The 21,591-nt window shown below is 40.1% G+C and overlaps 1 protein-coding gene and 1 long non-coding RNA gene across 17 annotated transcripts in view; one reads left to right on the top strand and one right to left on the bottom strand.

The window, feature by feature from the left end:
* The window catches only part of NFIA (nuclear factor I A), a 607,688-nt gene that overhangs the window by 425,129 nt on the left and 160,968 nt on the right, over positions 1-21,591 (top strand). The gene's annotated exons all lie outside the window — the stretch shown is intronic.
* Positions 351-21,010, bottom strand: LOC141407934 (uncharacterized). Its single transcript, XR_012419512.1, has 2 exons — positions 4,382-21,010; positions 351-4,061 (listed from the first exon to the last, which is right to left on the bottom strand). It is a non-coding gene; the product is annotated as an uncharacterized lncRNA (long non-coding RNA).

Here is a 21,591-nt window from a genome sequence, read left to right as displayed (position 1 = left end):
TATGCTCATCATAGTATCTCTGATAGAGTTTATGCTTTAAAAATGTCAGCTATGCTTCATTATGACTTTTATTATTTTTCTTGTCAATATAATTCTACCATACTTTGTTTTTCACCCACTTTGAATGACCCCATTGCTTGAGTCTCTTCCTTTTGTTATTCTGTACATTGTTCCATGTTGATCTCCATCCAATCTTTGGAAAAGATAGGTAAACGGAATTATGTTGGTATTGTGGGGTGAAGGATCAAGATTACCACATTAGATATCCTATCACTCATTTTTCCGAATATGTTTCATTTCCTACCCATGAGAAATTTGATTACATTGCTGGCTTCTAGCATTAAATAGGGACTGCCTGGCAATTCCTCTCCTCATCCTGGTATTTTGGTGATATTTTCTTTATCAAAGTTGTCTTTTTAAAGCAGGCAGTAAAAAAAAAAAAAAAAAAAGAGAACTCTGGAGGTTTGTTTTTAGTGTCATATACGCTACATCTTATTTTTTGTTGACATTTTAAAGAGTGGTATTTATAGACTAGTTTCATTCTTTATTTTCCACTTGACTCGCAGGTGATGCTTTCAAAGTTTCACTTTTTTCTACATATTGTATTTGTGCATAATCTCCCTAAAGATGTCTCCAGAGGTATAATTTTATTTTCATCTTCAAAAATGTGTGGACTGTACGGGTGTGTAGTTCGCGTATTTAGGTCTGGCCGCCCCTCTAGCATGCCTGCGATTCATCTGTCTTCATAAAATGGCCAACAAGCTGTTCACATGCAAATATAAATTGAGAGCATGAGAGGCCTGGCATGCCTTTCTGGAGCTGCCTGCAATCCCAATATTGTGTGTTTCCCATTCCAGAAAGCAACCAGGATTGAGCCTGGATTTTTCGGCCAAAGGCAGAGAGATACTAGCCAAGTTCACTTTTAACCTCAGATCACTTGATGCTACCTCAAGGATTTACACTGTCATTTTGCGGAAATCGTGTGAGTTCAAAGAAAGAAAGTATTAATATCGAGGAGATAAAGTAATAAATTCCTGTCTTTCAGTTTTCTGTTTGTTTCAAAGAAAAAGTAGTAGAAGCTGGTTTATCTTAGCCCTAGTTGAAGAATTATCAGCCTACTCAATTTGCTGCCTCTTGTCAGTCTCAGATGAAGTTAGTGGAGGAAAAATGATTTTCCTCTCTTCCTTAAAGACATCTAATCCCAAAAGGAATAAATGAAGATTCAGGGCTTGGTATTGACACGCATTAGATAAGGTTCCACTCTCTGGTGTTGCGTTGATCAAGAGAATGTTTCCTCTTCTTCATTACCTCAGGATATGAAGATGAATTCCTGAGAGGTTCTTGTGTGTTTTGTTTTTGTTTTGAAAGAGGGAACTCTCATAGGTGTATCAACAAAGCTCTAAGACATTTTGGAAGATGTAACAGACTTGATTCTTCAAATAAAATGGGAACTCGTTACTTCACATAGATGTCTGTATGTGTGTGTGTGTGTGTGTGTGTGTGTGTGTGTGTATGTTTGTATATATGGGAAGGAAAATAATTTTTTTTTTACCCTAGCTCTTGAGAAAGGTAATGGGAAACGAATGGTATTTCCCTACTAAACCATGGAGAATGAATAGACAAATGGTAATACACTGTTTCATCCCAAATCGTAAACTGGGCCATGTAACTTTACCTAAAGTGGATGCAGCTGTTTCTTCCCTGGCCAACTAGTCTGTTTTTTTCTGTGGAATTTTTGCTTTCTTTTCTTGTACTCCCTTAAGACTCAACTGTAAAAGAAAACAAATCTTTGCCCAATTAGAGCATTAGATGGGAATTTTGAAGGAATTATCTGAAGCCCAGAGATAAAATATCAGAGTCTCTGAAACTCAAAATTGGTATAGTATAATGGGTAAAAACTCTGCTTCTGGAGTCAAAAGACCTGAGTTCAAATTAAGTAATAGCTGAGCGACTGAGTAAGGTACATGCCAATCTCAGCTTTCTTACCAATAAAATAGAAATACCAAAAGGAGGCCAGGTGCAATGGCTTACACCTGTAATCCCAGTACTCTGGGAGGTCGAGGTGGGTGGATCACTTGAGGTCAGGAGTTCGAAACCAGCGTGGCCAACATGGTGCCTATCTCTACTAAAAATACAAAAATTAGCCAGACATAGTGGCACATGCCTGTAATCCCACTACTCGGGAGGCTGAGGCAAGAGATTGTCTTGAATCCAGGCAGCAGAGGTTGCAGTGAGCCAAGATGGTGCCACTTCATCCAGCCTGGGTGACAGAGCAAGACTCCATCTCAAAAAAAGAAAAGAAAAGAAATACTAAAAGGACGTATCTCATGAGTGTTAAACTGAGAATATGCATACAAAATAGCATTCTGCCTGGTTCACAGTAAGGACTCAAAGGAAGGTTATCATTACTACCTTCCAGTTAAAGCTTGTCATGTTTACAACGAGTACGTATATCTAAGAGGTCCAAAGCTGGGAGCCTTCGAGTGGAAGGGGATGGCGTCAGAAATATACCAAGACTTTTAGAGACATCTTTTGTGGGTACTTACCTGCTCTGAAATGTCAGACATAGTTCCCAAATCCCCACAATCCCCATGGTGCCACGTCTGTTTTCCCATTTTGTTTTATCCTGACAATCTGTTCATCTCCCATGAGTTTGAGAACCAGGGAATTGCAAAAAGGATTCAGAGTTGCTGGAACCTTCAGAATGAGTGCTCAAGAAGGTGATTCTGGAAAGAAGAGACTCCTCCTAGATGTCTTTAATTTTAGCTGAGTTTTTCCTTGGCACAAACCAAATAGAATCTGGCTTATTAAAAACTATAAGCTGATTAAGGGTAGGATTTATGACAAATTCCTTTTTAAAAAGATCCTTCACAGTACCTAGATCTGTGCCTTGAACTTAGTGGGTACCTAGTACTTATTTGCTTAATGAATAAAATTAATAAGTAGATGAATATATTGTCATTACTTCCAAATATTTTTGGAGTATCTGTTCACTGTTGATTTACCTAGAGATTTTAAGAAAAAAACAACAAAACAAAACGCTCTGGGGAAGCTGAAAACCTAATTTGGGTATGGGGGAAGGCTGTGCTCAGACACATGGACAGAGATTAACAGATGTAACTAGTAGGTCTAGGAAACCAAAACTGAGGGCTAGGTACTAATGGGAATAGGACATCAAGTTGTCCCTCTCCACTTCCTGCCCGCCCCCACCCCCACTTCAATGAGCAGGTGTGGTCAGATGTTTGAAATATCACCATTTCAGTTTATGCATGATGCTTGATTACCATAGGGAATGCAGTTCAGACAAAGTTCCCAGATCTGATTGGTATCATTTAATCCTTTGGTGTATCACTGAATCTGGATTTTCCAGAGCTCCTGAAGGTTTTAAGCCTCATTTGTTGGACTTTTGACTTAGAACATCTATTTAAACAACCTTTGTGAACTCCCCTGATATACTCTGGTTACTTTAAACATATTTATGGGACAGAGCATTTGAAGTGCCTGCCTGATATTTACAGGGCCTGTGAACAGTCCTCCAAGCTTGCATTCTGTGGTGCATCAGGTCAGTCATTAATGAGGGTAAAGCTCATGTGATAGCCTTCTCATTTAATTCAAGGCACGCTTCTGTAGGGCTGCACTGAGTCAGTGTCTGAGGCAACAGTATTGGCCAACGTTGGCACTCTGAAAACACACCCCCACTGGCTCTCACTGTTATCTGTGAAAGCACCTTTAACTAAAAAAAGAAAATGTGGGACTCCCTTACCAGAAAGAAAGGCTATCTTCACCTGGTTATCTTTCCCTTCTATTTGCTATTTCTCATCACCTGCACAGCCTGCTAGTTATAACTTTATCTTAGTGGTTTTTAAAATGTGATATTTATAACAAGAAATCAGAGTTGGTATTTAGATGATTTCATTTAGGTTTAATCATGTTTGTTCCTCCTCATTTATCTGGTAGTTGCACATATGTTGGTGGCATCAACCCTCAGATGGGTCTTTGCAATCAGTGGAAGCCCATTAATCATGATGCTTGCCCCAGATTTTGAAAATTTCCAGCTCTACCTGCCAATTTGTTTTTTTTTTTTTTTTTTTTTTTTTTTTTTTTGAGATGGAGTCTCACGCTGTCGCCCAGGCTGGAGTGCAGTGGCGCGATCTCGGCTCACTGCAAGCTCCGCCTCCTGGGTTCACGCCATTCTCCTGCCTCAGCCTCCTGAGTAGCTGGGACTACAGGCGCCCGCCACCGCGCCCGGCTAATTTTTTTTTGTATTTTTAGTAGAGACGGGGTTTCACTGTGGTCTCGATCTCCTGACCTTGTGATCCGCCCGCCTCGGCCTCCCAAAGTGCTGGGATTACAGGCTTGAGCCACCGCGCCCGGCCTCTACCTGCCAATTTGAAAATTACCCTGGAGTATTGGTAGAATCTAGCTTTCATGTTCATCATCTTCATTTGTGTCGTTCGCATCCTGAATTGTTAAAAGAGGTGTCATTGTTAAATGTTGCTAGGTGAACAAGGAATGTACTTCTTTTCATCCACAATTGTTGGTATTTCATGCATTATTAAACTCACTGAATTTTTAATGTTTATGAAATAAGTTTTAATGCTACTGACTTCCCAACTTAAGATTTATGTGTAGGGCCGGCCACAGTGGCTTACACCTGTAATCTTAGCACTTTGGGAGGCCAAGGCGGGTGGATCGCTTGAGGTAAGGAGTTCAAGACCAGCCTGGCCAACATGGTAAAACCCATTCCCTACTAAAAATACAAAAAAGAAAAACAAAAAATTAACTGGGCGTGGTGGCAGATTCCTGTAATCCCAGCTACTCAGGAGGCTAAGGCAGGAGAATCGTTTGAACCCAGGAGGCAGAGGTTGCAGTGAGCTGAGATCGCACCACTGCACTCCATCCTGGGTGACAGAACGAGACTCCATCTCAAAAAAAAAAAAAAAAAGATTTATGTGTAGGATTTACTTTGTAATTTGGGGCTGAGAAAAGAAACCTATAAATTTCTTTTTCTCTTTCTGATAAACATTTTTTATCTGACATTATTCTCTTTAAAAATTGTGGGCCTTCTTGTTTAATGTTTTAAATTGTTTTTACTACCTCCTCACATGTATAGTAGATATATTACAATGTTATATTGCAATATTTATATCTAGTGGGAAGGCAAAATAAAATTGATAATTCAAAACTGCAAAAATGGTCACTGCTGGATGGACTGCTTGTTTTAGGAACTGTTTTGATTAATGTGTCATTTAGTTGGGTGATTTAAAAAATTTTGGAGGCAATACAACCTTACAGTTTATGTTCTACTGGGAAAAAAGGAGCATTCTAGCACCATTGACTTGTAAATGCAATTTATCAATATTTCATAATTTGCATGACTTTCTTTTACAATTACCTAGCAACAGTTCTTCTCTGCAGTGTTCTTTCAAAAAACCCCGCAGGGACAGACACAGTAGAGTGACCACCAAAATAGCAGCAATAACAGTTATGATCAATATTCTAAAATATGTAAAGGTCCCAACTCAGGGAGACATTAAAACCTAAATGCCTTCTGGTTTCCAGATCTGTATAATTAAATTCTGACTGATGAATTTTCAGCAATGCAATGGAGCTAGTCTCTCTTCTTAAAGAGACTAGGGAACTAGAATTTGGTTTCATCTGAAATTTCAGTCTGAAACTAGGTGAATTTTGCTTTCTTAAGTATGGTTAGCAGGTGTGACCCATCATTGTTTGCAAACGCTCCTTAGAAATGCCTCCAGACAAAGGAAATTCCTGAGTCTTGCTCTGTGAAAGATGAGGTGCCATCCTAGGCTGGGGGCTTCCCCAAGTGCATGACGCACTGGAAGCTGCAGAGCTTAAGCCACAGGATCCAGTGTACTTAAGGCGCCTTTTCAACTGAAAAATGGGGGGTGTGGGGGGAGATTTGTAGCCATTTTAAAGTAGTCTTATCCTCACACATTATGGGTGTTTTATTGTCTACACGCAGAGAATAACTAGCTGAACAGACTTTAGGTTAGTTGGCTAGTAGCCAAAATAGGAAATGTTTTAGATCCTATTCCCCTGATTTTCAAGTTCTAAAATGGACTGACTGGGTGGTCTGTTTCAGACATCTTCCCCTCCCTGCTCCCCCCACCTCCAACCCTTCACACACAAAGAGTTACACAGGAAAGAAGAAAAAAAAAGGGATTTCTTTCTGGTCCTCAAATTCATTTGTGCCTGTGACTCTTGTCCCAGGAGAGACCCAGGAGTGCCCATTGAATGTAACATTCCAAGTAGAAAAGCATTTTAACGTGTGTATTTAGAATGTGTCTGGAATTGTGTAAATATATACATAAATCTAGATTCTAAAAATATGAAAATATGAAGCAATACAATTTATGCAGTATCTGAATTGGGCTCAAAAAGGAAATCAAATGAGAAGCCGTCATCAAATCACAGTGCGGTAGAAGGTGCACCTGGTGTTTGGCTACAGCTCCATCTGCCATTGCTCTGTTTTCCCTGTGATCTAAGCCTGGAACTAGTGTGACAGGACCCTTTGACAGAGATATCCTTAGAAGGACCACTTCTAATGGCCACTTTCCATACCTCCCCATCAATTAAAAACCAGTGTGGTGAAAGATCAGGGGGGCGAGCTGGGGTCAGGAATTGGGTATGAGCTTTCCATGCCACAAATAATAGGGTCACTTCTGATTTTAAATGGGAATGTGAATTTGTTGTTTTTCAGCCTGTCATTCTTTTTTGGAAGGAATTACCTATTTGTGGATAATATTAGTAAACTGAATGTAATATAAATAATGTATTTGGGGATTTGGAGTCACTAATCCAGATTGATTAGTTGCCTGCTAGAAAAAATTCATGTGGCCACAAGGATTTTTGGCACCTTTTCTCCCTGCAGCTTCCTCATTCTTTTTCTCTTCTTCAGGTTTTACAGAGCTCCGGGCAACTCTTTTCCCCCTGGCATTAGTTTGTCGTTAAGGAAATCTACTGGGATATCTCAAATAGGGATGGAGGGGAGGGGGTACTATTTGCTGCAGATTACTCTGCCCCATCTCAGTTGTGAATTTCTATACTTGGTTGATTTTAACCCAAAGGGAACCAGGGAGTCTCATATGGCTTATCCACAGGCATCATATGGTGAATATCCAAAAAGAGAAATGTAAGGATATTGTGGCAGGGCTCAGCAAAATAGGAATAGCTTTCCAACAATCTCTCCACGAAAGAAAGTCAGTGTTTGCTTAGATCTCTGTAGGTATTTTACAACCAGAGAGCTTCTCAGCCAGTAGCACCTGTAAACTCAGAGATGAACAAGAAGAAGGCAAATCACAGCTTCTGAACAGGTCAAATTAGCAAAAGAGACTTGCCATTAAAAGCCTGACACTGAGCATCTGTTAAGGGAAAATCAGTTGTCCAAGTCACTTAAAGACTTGTACCTCAGTTTTCTCATAAGTAATTTAACAGATTGTTCTTAAGAATTTCTGGATAGGCCGGGTGCGATGGCTCACACCTGTAATCCCAACACTTTGGGAGGCTGAGGCGGGCAGATCACCAGGTCAGGAGACTGAGACCATCCTGGCTAACGTGGTGAAACCCTGTCTCTACTAAAAAAAAAAAAAAATACAAAAAAATTAGCTGGGCATGGTGGTGGGCGCCTGTAGTCCCAGCTACTCGGGAGGCTGAGGCAAGAGAATGGCGTGAACCCAGGAGGTGGGGCTTGCAGTGAGCCAAGATCGCGCCACTGCACTCCAGCCTGGGCGACAGAGCAAGACTCCGTCTCAAAAAAAAAAAAAAAAAAAAAGGTATTGCTGGATATATTTGTGCTAGCTATTGCATATTTGCATATGTTAAGGGAGTACAGAGATAGAGCAGACATCCTGCTCTTGAGAACCTGACAGTCTAGTAAAAGGGAAAAGATACCATTTGTTCATTCATTCATTCAACACTCTAAGAATCAGGCATGTTCTAGGCACATCACACTGAGCAAAACAGAAAATCCTGCTCTTAATTGAGCTTACCTTCTTGGGGAAGGAGACAGTCAACTGGTTAATACACATGTCACATGCCGAGTGGCATCAAACATTATAAAACAAACTAAGGCAATATAAGGGATTAAAGAAGGGAGGTTATGGGTACTGTCTTATAAAGGGTGGTAAAGGAAGGTCTTTCTGATGTGTTGACATTGAGTTAAGTCCTAATGAAGTCAAAGAAGTGAATTATGCAGATATTAGGGACTTTTATTCTAATAAGAGGGAACGTTAAATACAACAGCCCTGAGACATGCTGGAAGAACACTAAGGGGGTTGGTGTCGCTTGAAGAGTACAAACAAGGGAGAGAATAGTTGGAGATGAGTAGCAGGAAGGCAAATCATATTGGATCTTGTAAACCAAGGAAAAGATACGGCACATCCTTGAAAACCCATCCTCTGGAAGAATGCACATATGAGTCCATTCATTTCTCAATACAGTAGATATGTCCTGAGCCCCTACACTGTGATAGTCACTGTTCTAGATACTGAGTTTTCAATGGGAAGCAAAGTAGACAGAGTTTAGTGTGGAGTTGTACACAAAGGCCTAATTCATAGCATTGTTAAGGAATGAGACTCTTTGATTTGTCATGGCAATATCTTTTAGTACCTCCAAAGGTTTTCCCTCATGCATGTATTACTAAAAGCCAAGTTACTTGCATGGAATAATATTTGGTTTCAAATACCCAATTGTGTAAACAATTATTTTTCAAAAGGGAGGTCTAAATCTGTGGAGTTTCAGCTTAACCCTGCTCTTGTGACCCCATTAGATTATAACCCCCATGTCTCACATATATTCACCATGAAGGTGGATATTGTTCCTTAGTAGTTGCCAGATGTAGCACAATGGTGGCTCACGCCTGTAATCCCAGCACTTTGGGAGGCCGAGGCAGGTAGATCAATTGTGGCCACGAGTTTGAGACCAGCCTGGGCAACATGGCAGAACCCCATCGCTACTAAAAATACAAAAATTAGCTGAGCACAGTGGTGCGTACCTGTAATCCCAGCTACTCGGGAAGCCGAGGCAGGAGAATAGCTTGAAACCAGGAGGAGAAGGTTGCAGGAAGCCGAGATAGCACCACTGTACCCCAGCCTGGGCAACAGAGCAAGACTCTTGTCACCACACCCCTCCAAGACTGTCACCCACACCCCTCCGCCCCCGCAAGAAGAAAAAAACCAAGATGCCAAGTTAAATTTGAATTTCAGATAAACAATGAATAATTTTTTAGTATTGCATGAAATATACAAACAAAGTATTCATTGTTTATCTAGACCAAGTTTTGTATTTTATCTGGCAACCAGTTGTAATTCTCCACATACTCCTGTGGAGGTTACATAGGCAATAGTAACAGCAGTGTATGAGAAGGTTTGATTAGTCTGCAATGATTTCACTGATCACAAAAGGCCAAACCACTGGAATTTCACCCACTGAAAATGAAATCTGGGAAGAGTACTACAAAGTTCTAGTGACTTGGCTGCTTAAATTCCATTCCTCCCGCATCTGCTGGTACCTAGCCCAGTAGTTTTCTTGGAACAATAAACCACTTGTGAGGCACAGTCAATAGGTACAATATAATAGTTGAGAGCCACTCAGCCTATGAAAGTGAGTGTATAAGTTTAATTAGTCGTATATTAATTGAGTTAGCCACTGGGACACTATGTGAGCACATACATCCAGTCACTGACAGACCATTTACTCATGAAAGATGATGAAAACAGGAAATCAGTCAAATAATAGAGCATTTGGAATTCGCATATTCAAAGGTGAAGTAGAGAAATGGCATTTCTGATAAACTTGAAAATAGAAGGGGCCATATTTTTTATGTGCAATATGGAATGATAAATGTATATGTTTTCATTTGTAATTGGGACAACTTTGCTAGGTATGACAAATCTTGTTTGAACATGTTAAAGAAATATAGTATAACCTTTGAATCCTCCTACTTTTAAAAAAAGAGTATTGTTCACAGATTCAAAGAAAACAATTTTCGAAATAGAGTTAAACTGTTTTGGGCTTAGAGGCAGATAATAACAAAAATAATTATTTTTGGTGATAATAATCATAATAGTAGCTCACATTCATTGTGGACTTTCTGTGTGCCATTATGTTAGTTTGCGTCCTCCAAGAATAATATGTCCTGATAGGATTAGATGTGCAAGAGATTTATTGGGGCAATATCTATAAAATATAAAGGGGGACAGAGCAAGAATAGGTTGAGAGAACCTTTAGGCTGCAGTACAATTCTGCCAGGTGGGAAAGGAGGAGGGAAGAATGAGGGATTGGGTTGGAAGAATGCCAGAGCTCTCACTCCCATTGCCTAGGCTGGAGTGCAGTGGCATGATCACGGCTCACTGCAGCCTCAACCTCCCAGACTCAGGTGATGCTCCCACCTCAGCCTAACAAATAACTGAGACTACAGGCACACACTACCAAGCCCAGCTAATTTTTTGTATTTTTAGTAGAGACAAGGGTCTCACTATGTTGCCCAGGCTGGGTTCAAACTCCTGGGCTCGAGAGATCCACCTGCCTCAACCTCTCAAAGTGCTGGGATCACAGGTGTGAGCCACTGTGCCTGGAGTAAGCTTCTAAGTAAGTTTTGGCCATGCCAATGGAGAGTCCCTGAGCTTCAGTCCCCCGTTGGAAGAATTCTGTGTTTTATAGGAATGGGTCTATGTTGGTATCCTCCCCCTCAGTTGTTGGCTGGAAACAGCCTGGAGGAAGTGTGGCCTTTAAGCAAATGTGGTGGTGAATTCAGAGGAGCAGCCCTGTTAGGCAACCATGTTCCTTCCAACAGGTGATCAGGGTGGCCCATTTTTACTCATGACCACCAGAGCCATGCACTGTGCTGAGTTCTATATTCATGATCTTATATCATCTTATGGAGATAGTTGCTATTAGTGTGCCCATTTTACAGATTAGGAAACTGAGACACAAAGAATTTAAGTAGCTTGCCCACAGTCAAGAAGGCATAAGGGTATTCAAACTCACTGTAAGTCCAGAGTCTTAACTGCTTAACCATGACATTGTATTAGAGAAAGAATGGAATTCAAACTCTGGTTCTATAATGTATTGACTGTATAAATTTGAACAAGTTATTTAAACTCTTAGACTTTTATTTTCTAATGTATAAGGTGCGATGTCATCACCTTCCCAGGAAATGTGTTTTCGTTGCTGTTTTGTTCTGAGCACAAACAATGTTAGTTCCTTTTCCTTCCTCTTGTTTTGCTCTCATCTGGGATCGTCATCTCTTCCTTTATTTCTTATCTCATCTTCCCAGGTATCTGCCTCAGCCTTGTTCAGGCACCCACAGGCTTAACTATGTCCTCAGAACTAACAGGACTGTTTCTGTGTGGATTATATGTCTGGATGTAGATATGTGGAAAGTGCAGAGCACTTGCAGCAATCCATCATAGATAATAAAATGTAGCTCACCTTCTCTCTCATCCACCTCATTGCCTCATAGACATGAACCAGGTGCCAGGGGACACCTTGTTTTTAAGTTTTTGTTGTTGTTGTTGTTGTTTGACAAAATAACATTTTTATAGAAAAATTACATTCTTATTTTTTTATGACCACTCTTTGTTCTTTTTTTCTACAGTCTCAAGTATTATGAGTATATGGTACTTTAATAGATATTTTTAAGCAATAGACTAAATTTTCATTTGATTTTTCTGCTGGAGGTGGAGACTATAAAATGAGGTTAGTTGCAACGTATTTATACCAGATGCCATTATGTTTGTTAGATGGCATAAAACAATTATGATTGCCAATAAATTTGAAAGTGTTTCACTTGCAAAAGATGTGGGAGTGTAGTTTTATTGAAAACATAAAATGTTTCTTTTCATTCCCCATTTTTTGTGCAGTACAATAGAAATTTGCGCCCCATTCCTTTCATTTTAGATTTCTGAATTATTTAAAAGAATTGGTTAATTCTCCATTTCAAGTGAGCAAGACAAAGTTCATTAGGATATCTGGTTCCTAGCAGGTCCCACATTCACAGATCATGTTAACTCCATAGAGAGGTTTATCTTCTTTTAAAATTGCAAACGCTGCCCAAACTGAAAGCTGAAGTTTAATGCATCATTACAGCTTTGAAGTCTAAGTAAGATCGTAAACAATAGGAAGAAGGAAAACGAAGCACCTTGTTGTCCGAGCTTGAGCCAGTTCTAAAAGTAGCAGTGCAGAACGTCTGTGTCCTTTCAGTTCTAGTGGATTTGCAACACAATATCATGGAAGGCATGCAAGTAAACCTTACCGCATGCTCGAGGAGTAGTTACCAACTGGTGGTCCTTGAAGGGAGCCAGAGGAAACATCTTAAAAGAAATTATGCATTTTTCCCCTTAGATAAAGCTGCACTGGCGAAGATTTTTGCTTCTGACTTTATGCTTGTGAACTCCTGGGTTCTCATACTTACAGAGACTCCAGCAGTTATAGTTTGGATTCATTCAATGAAAGGTGGGGGAGTGATGAATTATCTATTACTTAGTAAAGATGGTAAATTAAATACTTTGAGAAGCTGGCCCTACGAGAGGAAATGATTACAAGTTGTCCTTAATGGTGAGAAGATACAGAAGCCTGTGCTGTAGACCACTGGTTAATAGCCTTTAACTTTCTCTTAGGGAAGACGAGGAAAGAAGAGAAAAGCAGGTGCTAGGAATAGCCAGTTGAGACTGGTTGTTGCAGGTGCTACCTGTCATCTCCATTAATGTACCCCTTTCCACTGTTCTTTGAGCAGATATTGTTGAATTCAGTTCTATCTGAACAGAATTGATAGGCTGATGTGGAAAGCAGATCAGAGTAGGAGACTCAGGTAGTACTTCTCTATGTAAATTGACTAGGAAATCATAACTTTGAAACAAAAGATTCTAACAAAGTTTCCTAGCTCAATCACATGTAAGTGTGTAGAACATTTGAATTTTGGGCTCTGATCTCTGTGGGTTTTTTTCTGTGCATTCGTAAGAGAGGCATGAAAATTGACTGGTCAAATAATACTATGTACTATAAACTTTAGATTGCTTGAATATGTTAATTTGATGTAATAATTCTAAGACATAGAGGATGAGGAAACTGAGGCTCGGAAGTTGAGGCACATGTTCATGATCAATAGCAAGTGAGTTCCTGCTTCATCTTTCCTGGGAGAACCTTGAGAATAAAGAGGGATAACGGATAGTGGTGTGCTTTGAAATGTTTTGTACTCAGCAGCTGTAATAACCTCAAATAATTTGTATTAGGTTTTCAATGTGTTGATTGTATGTTCTGTCCCCCTACCCCAGGGAAAGTGTAGACTTGAGGTCAGGGAATAACAATGGCATATGACATATAAGTATGGTGACATAATGTCATATGATACACTACATAATACAGGTATTATAGTGTTACATACATTATGGATTACATTATTGAGTAAATGTATTATGTATTATATTACAATGTGTAATCTCTAGTCCTTATAATCTATTAGGATTTTGACTGAACACCAGCCAATGAAAATAGTGAATGTCACAGTACGCTGAAAGTGAAGCCAGTGAGAGAGGGTCTGCAGAATCCCACATTTTCCTCAGGATACCTCGCAGACCATGGGTGACACATGACCACCTGACATTGGTACCAAGTGAGGGAGAATGCATTATTAGAAATAAACATTTTTTCAGCTGGGCGCGGTGGCTCAAGCCTGTAATCCCAGCACTTTGGGAGGCCGAGACGGGTGGATCACGAGGTCAGGAGATCGAGACCATCCTGGCTAACACGGTGAAACCCCATCTCTACTAAAAAATACAAAAAACTAGCCGGCCGAGGTGGCGGGGGCCTGTAGTCCCAGCTACTCGGGAGGCTGAGGCAGAAGAATGGCATGAACCTGGGAGGCGGAGCTTGCAGTGAGCTGAGATCCGGCCACTGCACTCCAGCCTGGGCGACAGAGCAAGACTCCGTCTCGAAAAAAAAAAAAAAAAAAAAGAAAGAAGCATTTTTTCAAAAGACTTCTTATTTTTAAAAGATACAATATAAATATAAATGGAAGCTCCAGTGATTTCTTTGGGCACCCCTAATTTGTGTTTTGAGGAGACCACTATTCTAGACTATGTGCTCCCTGAGGGCAGAAACTAGTGTTTGTATTATATTCCAAACATAATGTCTGGCACTCAATAAATATTTTAGGGTGAGTGAATGAGTAAATGGGTAAGTGAGTGAATCTTGTCTTCAGGAGTTTAAGTCTTTTAAGGGGAAAGTAATACATGATCACAGGTTATTCCCCTCCTTCCAGTTGATCTTAATTGTACATGTATTTATTAATATATAATCCCTGTGCCAGGCAGTGGGCATAGCCACATAAATGAGATACCAACCCCATGCTCCTTGAGTACATACTCTAGCAAGGGATACAGATATTTAGGCATAAATATGATTGCGTAAAATGTGATTGTGATCTCCTAAAGTTATTTGGATGGTGTTTGGGGCACATGGTGGAGGTACAAGTGATAAAGGCGCTAGGCAAGAAGCGACAAAAGTAAAGTTAGAAGTGTTCAGCGAAGAGCTTGTTCGGTATTTGACCTCAATGCTGAAGTGTATACATGTTCCTAGATGTTACTTAGGGCTTTCTTGCTCCTTAAAATCAGCTCAAACCCACCATTCCACAACCTGAGGACATCTAAAGCCTATCCCAGGATTTCTGTGCATTTCTGGGGATGCTTACAGCAAAAGTTCTCTTCTAACTGTCAGTTCCTGCACCTGCTGAGTTAGTTTACTTTATACATCTTCCCCCAAGCCATACAATGCTCTTTTCCATGTCCTGTGCCCATATGCTGGGTTGAGCACCTTCTCTATATTTCTGTCTGATGTACCTATAGAAATTATGTGTACAGCTGGCTTTGGTGAAGTTGTAGGAGGGCAAGTTTGGGCACTTCGGTGGTGTCTAAGAACATACTAACCGCATCACATTGATTTTAAACAATTCTGTTTTTAAGAGCACTTAGGTCACTCTGCCGTGTTACCATTGCCTTCTCTTCCTCCCTCCCTCTGTTTGAGCCTCTCCTTGTTCTTGTTTAGTTTTCCTTGAGCCTTGCAAATTTATGTTCTTGGGAATCTCCTTTTTAAATAAGAAATGTGCCATCAAGATATTTTCCCAATCAATGGATTCTGGCACTCTTGACAAAATGATAGATGGGATTTACAGTTTCTGTGTGTATGAGAGGGAAGATGCAAAGTCCTTGTTAAACAAAAGGAACATTATGGGTAAAGGCCTAGGGGCAGAAAGGACCCAGCATGTAAAGCTGCGGCTTGGCTAGGACATAGTGTTTCTGAACAGTTTCAAATACGCCAGTCATATCATGTTGAATTCTTGGATGGCCAGTCACCCAGCGTGTTTCCCTTGGAATGAAGCTTGCTGACTGACTGGCTGACAGCTAGAAAGCATCCATAAATGAGAGATGGAGATGAAATTAAAATGTGACTTCTTTGGCATCCACCTTTCGAACCTAGGCCTTCCCCACTTTACTCTAATTCAATTTAGTAGATGTTGGATGGAAACTAATACAGTTAAAAAGAACTTCATGTAATCTCACTAACATTCTTAGAACATGATGCTCAAGGTTTTCTGGTCAAGGATATTTGCATTTGCATTTATAGAATAGTTAAGAGCCAGAATTCTATGCATGTGAGAAGTCCTTGCTTTGAGAATGACATTTCCAAGCTGTCAAAATCTAATGTGCTCAAAGCTCAAACCAAAATTGCTTTTTATTCTGTAAATATTGAAGGGAAGGCTTAGAATGGCACCAGTGAAGTTGCTAGCCAGGGTACTAGCCTACTGAGTTGGAATCAGAAAAAGTCCATTTGTTGGGTTTAAATTATAATACAATTCAAACCTGAGGGATGCAGTGAAAAAGTAGGACGAGTGGTCACATTCCCACATTTTCCTGCTGGCCACTTGGTCACTTTGACACAGTTTACTAGAGAAGTTTGATTTGCAGGTCTGTAAGCACAGTACATGCATCTTTGTTACATGACTCTTCTCATCTCCAATTTCTTAATGTTGACATTGAATTATAAAAGTCTTCACACAAAATCTTCACATATTACATTCACTCATTCAACCAATATTTATTTATTAAACATCTGCTGTGTGGCAGATACTGCTCCAGGCATTAGTCACAAGACTGATGAAGCACAGAAAAGTGAAGTGTCATGCGTCCAATAACAGATTCATTGTAGAACTGAGAGCCTTGATGTTCGGTTCCTTGTCCAGCTTACTTGCTTCTGCATTTCTACTCTGCTCTTCTTACACTTGCTATTTCACCAAAAAATATAAATAAATAAACTGGAATCAAAAAGTTACCTGAAAGGCGATTGAAATCATTCTTTTCATTTTCTTTTTTTTTTTTTTTTTTTTTTTGAGAAGGAGGCTCGCTGTGTCTCCCAGACTGGAGTGCAGTGGCACGATCTCGGCTCACTGCAAGCTCCACCTCCCGGGTTCACGCCATTCTCCTGCCTCAGCCTCCTGAGTAGCTGGGACTACAGGCACCCGCCACCATGCCTGGCTAATTTTTTGGATTTTTAGTAGAGATGGGGTTTCACCGTGTTAGCCAGGATGGTCTCGATCTCCTGACGTCATGATCCACCCACCTCGGCCTCCCAAAGTGCTGCGATTACAGGCGTGAGCCACCGCGCCCGGCCCATTCTTTTCATTTTCCAGTAAGTTGTAAAGTTTATTGGAAAGTCATTTGTGTAGGATTTTGAATCAGTTTAACACAGTTTTCATATTACATTTGTGTGTGTGATTTTCTGAAAAATGCCTTTAAAGGCAGACATTAAGTGGATTGTGAACTCCATGAAAGCAAGGATTGTTTTTCTTTTTTACTCATTGTTTTCTCTTTAGTACAGTGCCTATCACATAGTACGTGTTCAGTAAATATCTACCATAAATGCAGAACTGAATGCATTTCCTATGCTTCGCTATCTCCCTGTTGTCTGGTGCAGTGTGTGCAGCGTGAGCTCTCTTATGAGTCTGCTGCCGGTAAGATGGTGAACAGTGCCGTCTGTATTCAGTGGGCTTCTGTGTAGAGCATGTCATTCCCAGTCCATCTCCTCTGCAGAACTCGATATTCGGTACTTAAGTGTCCAGTCAAGCAGCTTTTAGTTTTCCTTGCTATGTTGGGGTGAGCACCTCTGGTACCTGGAGGCCCCCAGGCTGCAGACACAGCAGGATGGTTTCGAGCAGGGTGTGAAATGTTTGCTGCCAGTGAGGGAGAAAGGTTTGCCTTGGCTAGGGGTAGCGGGATTTCAGGCTCCACATCTGGGTCTTCCCTCTGCGTCACCACCACCATCCTCATATGCCCACAGCCATCAGCTGTCCTAAGTGCAGCACTCTTGACGGAAAATTGTATACGAGGCAGAGGTAGCTGTAACTAGTTAAAGTGTGAGAGAAATACTCGTTCCACGGCAAAGCTAACTGACATGAAGGGATCTTTGTGCTGAGAGAGATTCAGCAAAGGGACACCGGAGTAAATTAGGAGCGGGCTCTGGGTTAGAGTTGAAGCAAGAACCTGTGTGAAAGGAAAGGCAATGTCCGCCTCGTATTTCCTAGCAGACATAAAAGACATGGTGTCTCTCTTGCTCAGTCTTTTTCATGATCTTATTGGGTTCAGAACATGGGTAAAGTTCTAAGTGATACATTGGATAGTTCTCTCGGGCGGAACTTTGTTGAAAGGAAGAGTGTGGTCCTCTCTTTGGAGCTTGGCAAGTGCAAGGATGGGAGAGAAAGGGAGACTCTACCTTGACTCTACCACTCACCTAGCTGTGAAACGCTTTCAGAACAGAAACACTTACTAATTGTAACTGGCCTTAGGAAGGGTACCTGACCTGTGCCTCAGTTTCCTCATCTGTAAAATGGTCACGAATGCTTCTTGCCCTTCTTTGCTCCCAAGGATTTAGTAAGGATTAAATGATATGATATATCCAAAAGCACTTGGTGAACAATCAAGCCGTATATAAAATGAGCTATTATAATAATTTCGAGTCATTAGGAATTCCTTCATTTCCATCCCAGATCCCCTGGACAGTGCTAGGAAACCAGTGAATATATGGCATATTTTCTTTTCAGCCCAGCAGTACTCATTTTCAGGTTGAATATGGTGACAAATCTGTTTCATAAAAAATGCACACTCCTCTCTTAGGGGGAACATTCTTTCCATTCAGCACACCAGTGCCCCCCCCGCCCGTGACTGCAGAGTCCTCAGCTACTGAAAGGCGTGTTTCTGTGTTTACTGTGGTATCACTTTCACCCCCTATTCTGAACGGATCTGGCATGCTAAGATTTTCAAACATAATCATTAAAAATATAAGCATCCAAAATTACCTCAAAGAGCCAAAACAAATAAATACAACACTGAATAAATGATACTCCAGTTGATCCAGAATACACTTAAGAAACCTTTAGACTGCGTTAGTGTATCAGTATTTGACTTCAGATTGACTCGTTTATTCATTCTTAAACTCCCTTGAATCTCCAGGCTTTTTTCTTATTTGCATTGAGTATATTCTCCCCATTGACATTCAGATCACTTTGAATTGGCTTTTACTTAGGCTTTTCTTTTTTGGAGACAATCAGCTCAGAGACAAAATAGTCTCCAACCACAAAGATATTTTGGTAAATAGATACATTTTATTAGTTGCTGAGAGCTGTAGGAACACAGTAGTCCCAAGTAATTCTGTGTATTTGGTGATCTTAAGAGGAAATATTAGTGTCCTCTTTCTTAAGCCACTGGTCTAAAATACCTGTCAAGCGTAAGATTTAAATCCCTGACAAATTATTTCTAAGAGTTTAGAAGAAATTTCTAAGTACCTTGTGATTCTACCTCTTACCTCTGCTTTTGAACCTCCGTTTCTACCCCCTCACCATAGTCCTTACCCACCTGTAACTTTAAGACGTCAAAGTTCATTTTAAAAAAGAAAAAATAATAAGGTTCATAGAAAGAAACCCTCAACATATATTGGGAGGGCTAAGACAAGTATGTTTCTCTTTTCATGCATTTTTCTGGTTGAACTGAATTCTTTCACCTCCTCTTAGAATTAAATCTTTGACTATGCCCAGCTAGAAGTACAGCAGAATGGGTAAAGTCCAGTCATTCCCAAGACAATTTTTTTGGTCTGTGGTACCTACAGAGGAGATTCTTCCTTACAATGTGAAGTACATGGCATAAATTGGTGGCGAAGAGCTTCCTTTTGTTAAATGGTTCATTTATTTCACTGGCCTAATGAAAGTTATATGAACCACAGTGAATCACAACAATTACCAGTTTAATTCATTTTTTACCCTGTATTTATTTAAAAGGTTTGCTCTATAAATATAGGACCTGTAGATAAAAGGTTTCTAAGAAAATCACTCTCTTTTCAAGACGTTTTCATTAGTTGGTACTCATTTAAGTGGGTTCTACTCTGCATACCATTAAAGGTATGTGTAAATGTTTTTATTGGTTTCTTCCCTATCTTCCACTTTTATATTTCCTCTATAAGAGGCAATGCCATTAACCTTAGCAGTGCTGAGTGTGATTGTCTTTCGATCAGCCCCATCATTGCAAACCACTGATCCATAGCTTACATTACTTAAACCACTGGTTCCTAAACAGAAAAATAGCCCCATTACCTTCCTTGGAATGGTGATAGGCTGTCTGAAAAGTCCTTTGAAAAAGAAGAGTGAGCAAAAATACTCTCTACTTCCTTTGAGAATAGTCCTTTCTTTGATATAAATGTTGCAGTAGTAGTACCTGAGTTTCCTATTTTAACTCTACATGAAACATTTATTGAGTGTCTGCTGTGTTCAGGGTGCTGTTGAAGACACATGGCTATAGAAACATGTTTTGGATGCAGTCCTTTGAGAGCCATACTTTTCTATGCAGGTGATAGGCAGGTTTGCACCTAATAACAATGCAGGGTAAATATGCTAAGTACTCTAACAGTGAAACAAAGTATTCTGAGAATGTGAAAAAGAGAATGCTTTAATTCAGACTTTAGGACAGGAAGCAGAACGTTAGATTTCAACCAGCAGAGAAGGATGAGGAGGATAGAGAAAGAGGTCCAAAAAAATAAAATAGCACCCCCAAAGGCATAGTGTGGTCTGAAAGTTTATGATGAGCTTGGATAATCGCCAAGTAGTGTGGTATGGCCTTTGCAAGGGTAAAATGAGGGGATGGAGGTAAGGCATTCATGCTTTAGTATAACTGATATGGTTTGGCTCTGTGTGCACCCAAATCTCATCTCGAATTGTAATCCCCACATGTCGAGGGAGGAGGGAGCTGTAATTCCCATGTGTCAAGGGAGGGAAGTGATTGGATTATGAGAGCAGTTTCCCCCATGTTGTTCCCATAATAGTAGGTGAATTCTCATGAGATCTGATGGTTTTATAAATGGTATTTTCCTGTGCTCACACATGCTCTCTCTTGCCCACCACCATGTAAGATGTGTCTGCTTCCCCTTCAACCAGGATTGTAAGTTTCCCGAGGCCTCCCCAGCCATGCGGAACTGTATACCTCTTTAAAAAAAAAAAAAAAAAAAAAAAAAAGTTACCCAGTCTTGGGTGGTCTTCTTTATAGCGGTGAGAAAATGGACTCACATACTAAGCTTTTAGATTCTCCTTGCAGCATAAAACAAAGAAACGATCAGTTCACCTTTGACCACGAACTCACTGTCACCAGAGCTTGTCTTAACCCAATTCTGTAGTTCAACCAATCAGAATGTTGGTAGAAAATGCATTAAATCAGGAACCCAGAAAACAAGCTTCTATTCCTGACTCAGCCATTAACTGGCTGTGATTTTGGATAAATAACTGTTTCTCTCTGAGCCTTGGTTTACTTTTGTAAATTGGAGATAATAATACTACCTACCTCATGGCTGTTGAGAGTCTTAAATGAGACCGTGCCTCAAAGGTGTTTAGCAGGGTCCTCAGCATATAGCCATACTCAAAAAGTAGAAACAACTTAAAAATGTTTTTATACTTCATTGCCCATCTTAAACTGGACTTTATTTTACTTATTGATAACTTACAACACGCTGGGGGAAATGTCCCTGTGTTCAAAATGACTGCAATAACTTGGAAAATAAGATCCTATTTATTTCCTTCCCAATAAAAGTCATTCTAAAATACTGCTCACTTGTATTTATAGAATAGTTATTTTGAAATTTTTGAGACCTGAACTTACGAAATGTACTTTCATGCATTTCTAAAATAATTGTATACTAGATCTCTTTTCCATTGCTTGACAGTTGTTCATGAGGGTTCCGAGTTTATGGAAGCTTAAAAGAAGTTGATCTTCTCTAGTTGCATTCAAAGTGCTGAATTTTTCCTTCCCTGACAGATTCCCATCTAGTATCAAAAGACTCTAAAGATCCCTCAAATCACTGTGGGCATTTAGTGCCATTCCAGCAATTTTGCATCTTGATCTTTTCATTGATTAGAATGTTACCTTCCTTTTCAATCTTTTGAACTCTCCTCTGAACTTGGAAGACTCAAGTGTTTGAAATCGTGATCTGGGTCTATCTTAGGCTATCCAGGAGAGAGCTTTCACTTATGTTTCCAAAATGGGG

Source organism: Macaca fascicularis, chromosome 1, assembly GCF_037993035.2.
Source record: "Macaca fascicularis isolate 582-1 chromosome 1, T2T-MFA8v1.1".
Classification (NCBI taxonomy): Eukaryota; Metazoa; Chordata; class Mammalia; order Primates; family Cercopithecidae; genus Macaca; species Macaca fascicularis.
This window is presented reverse-complemented; position numbering and strand designations above follow the sequence as displayed.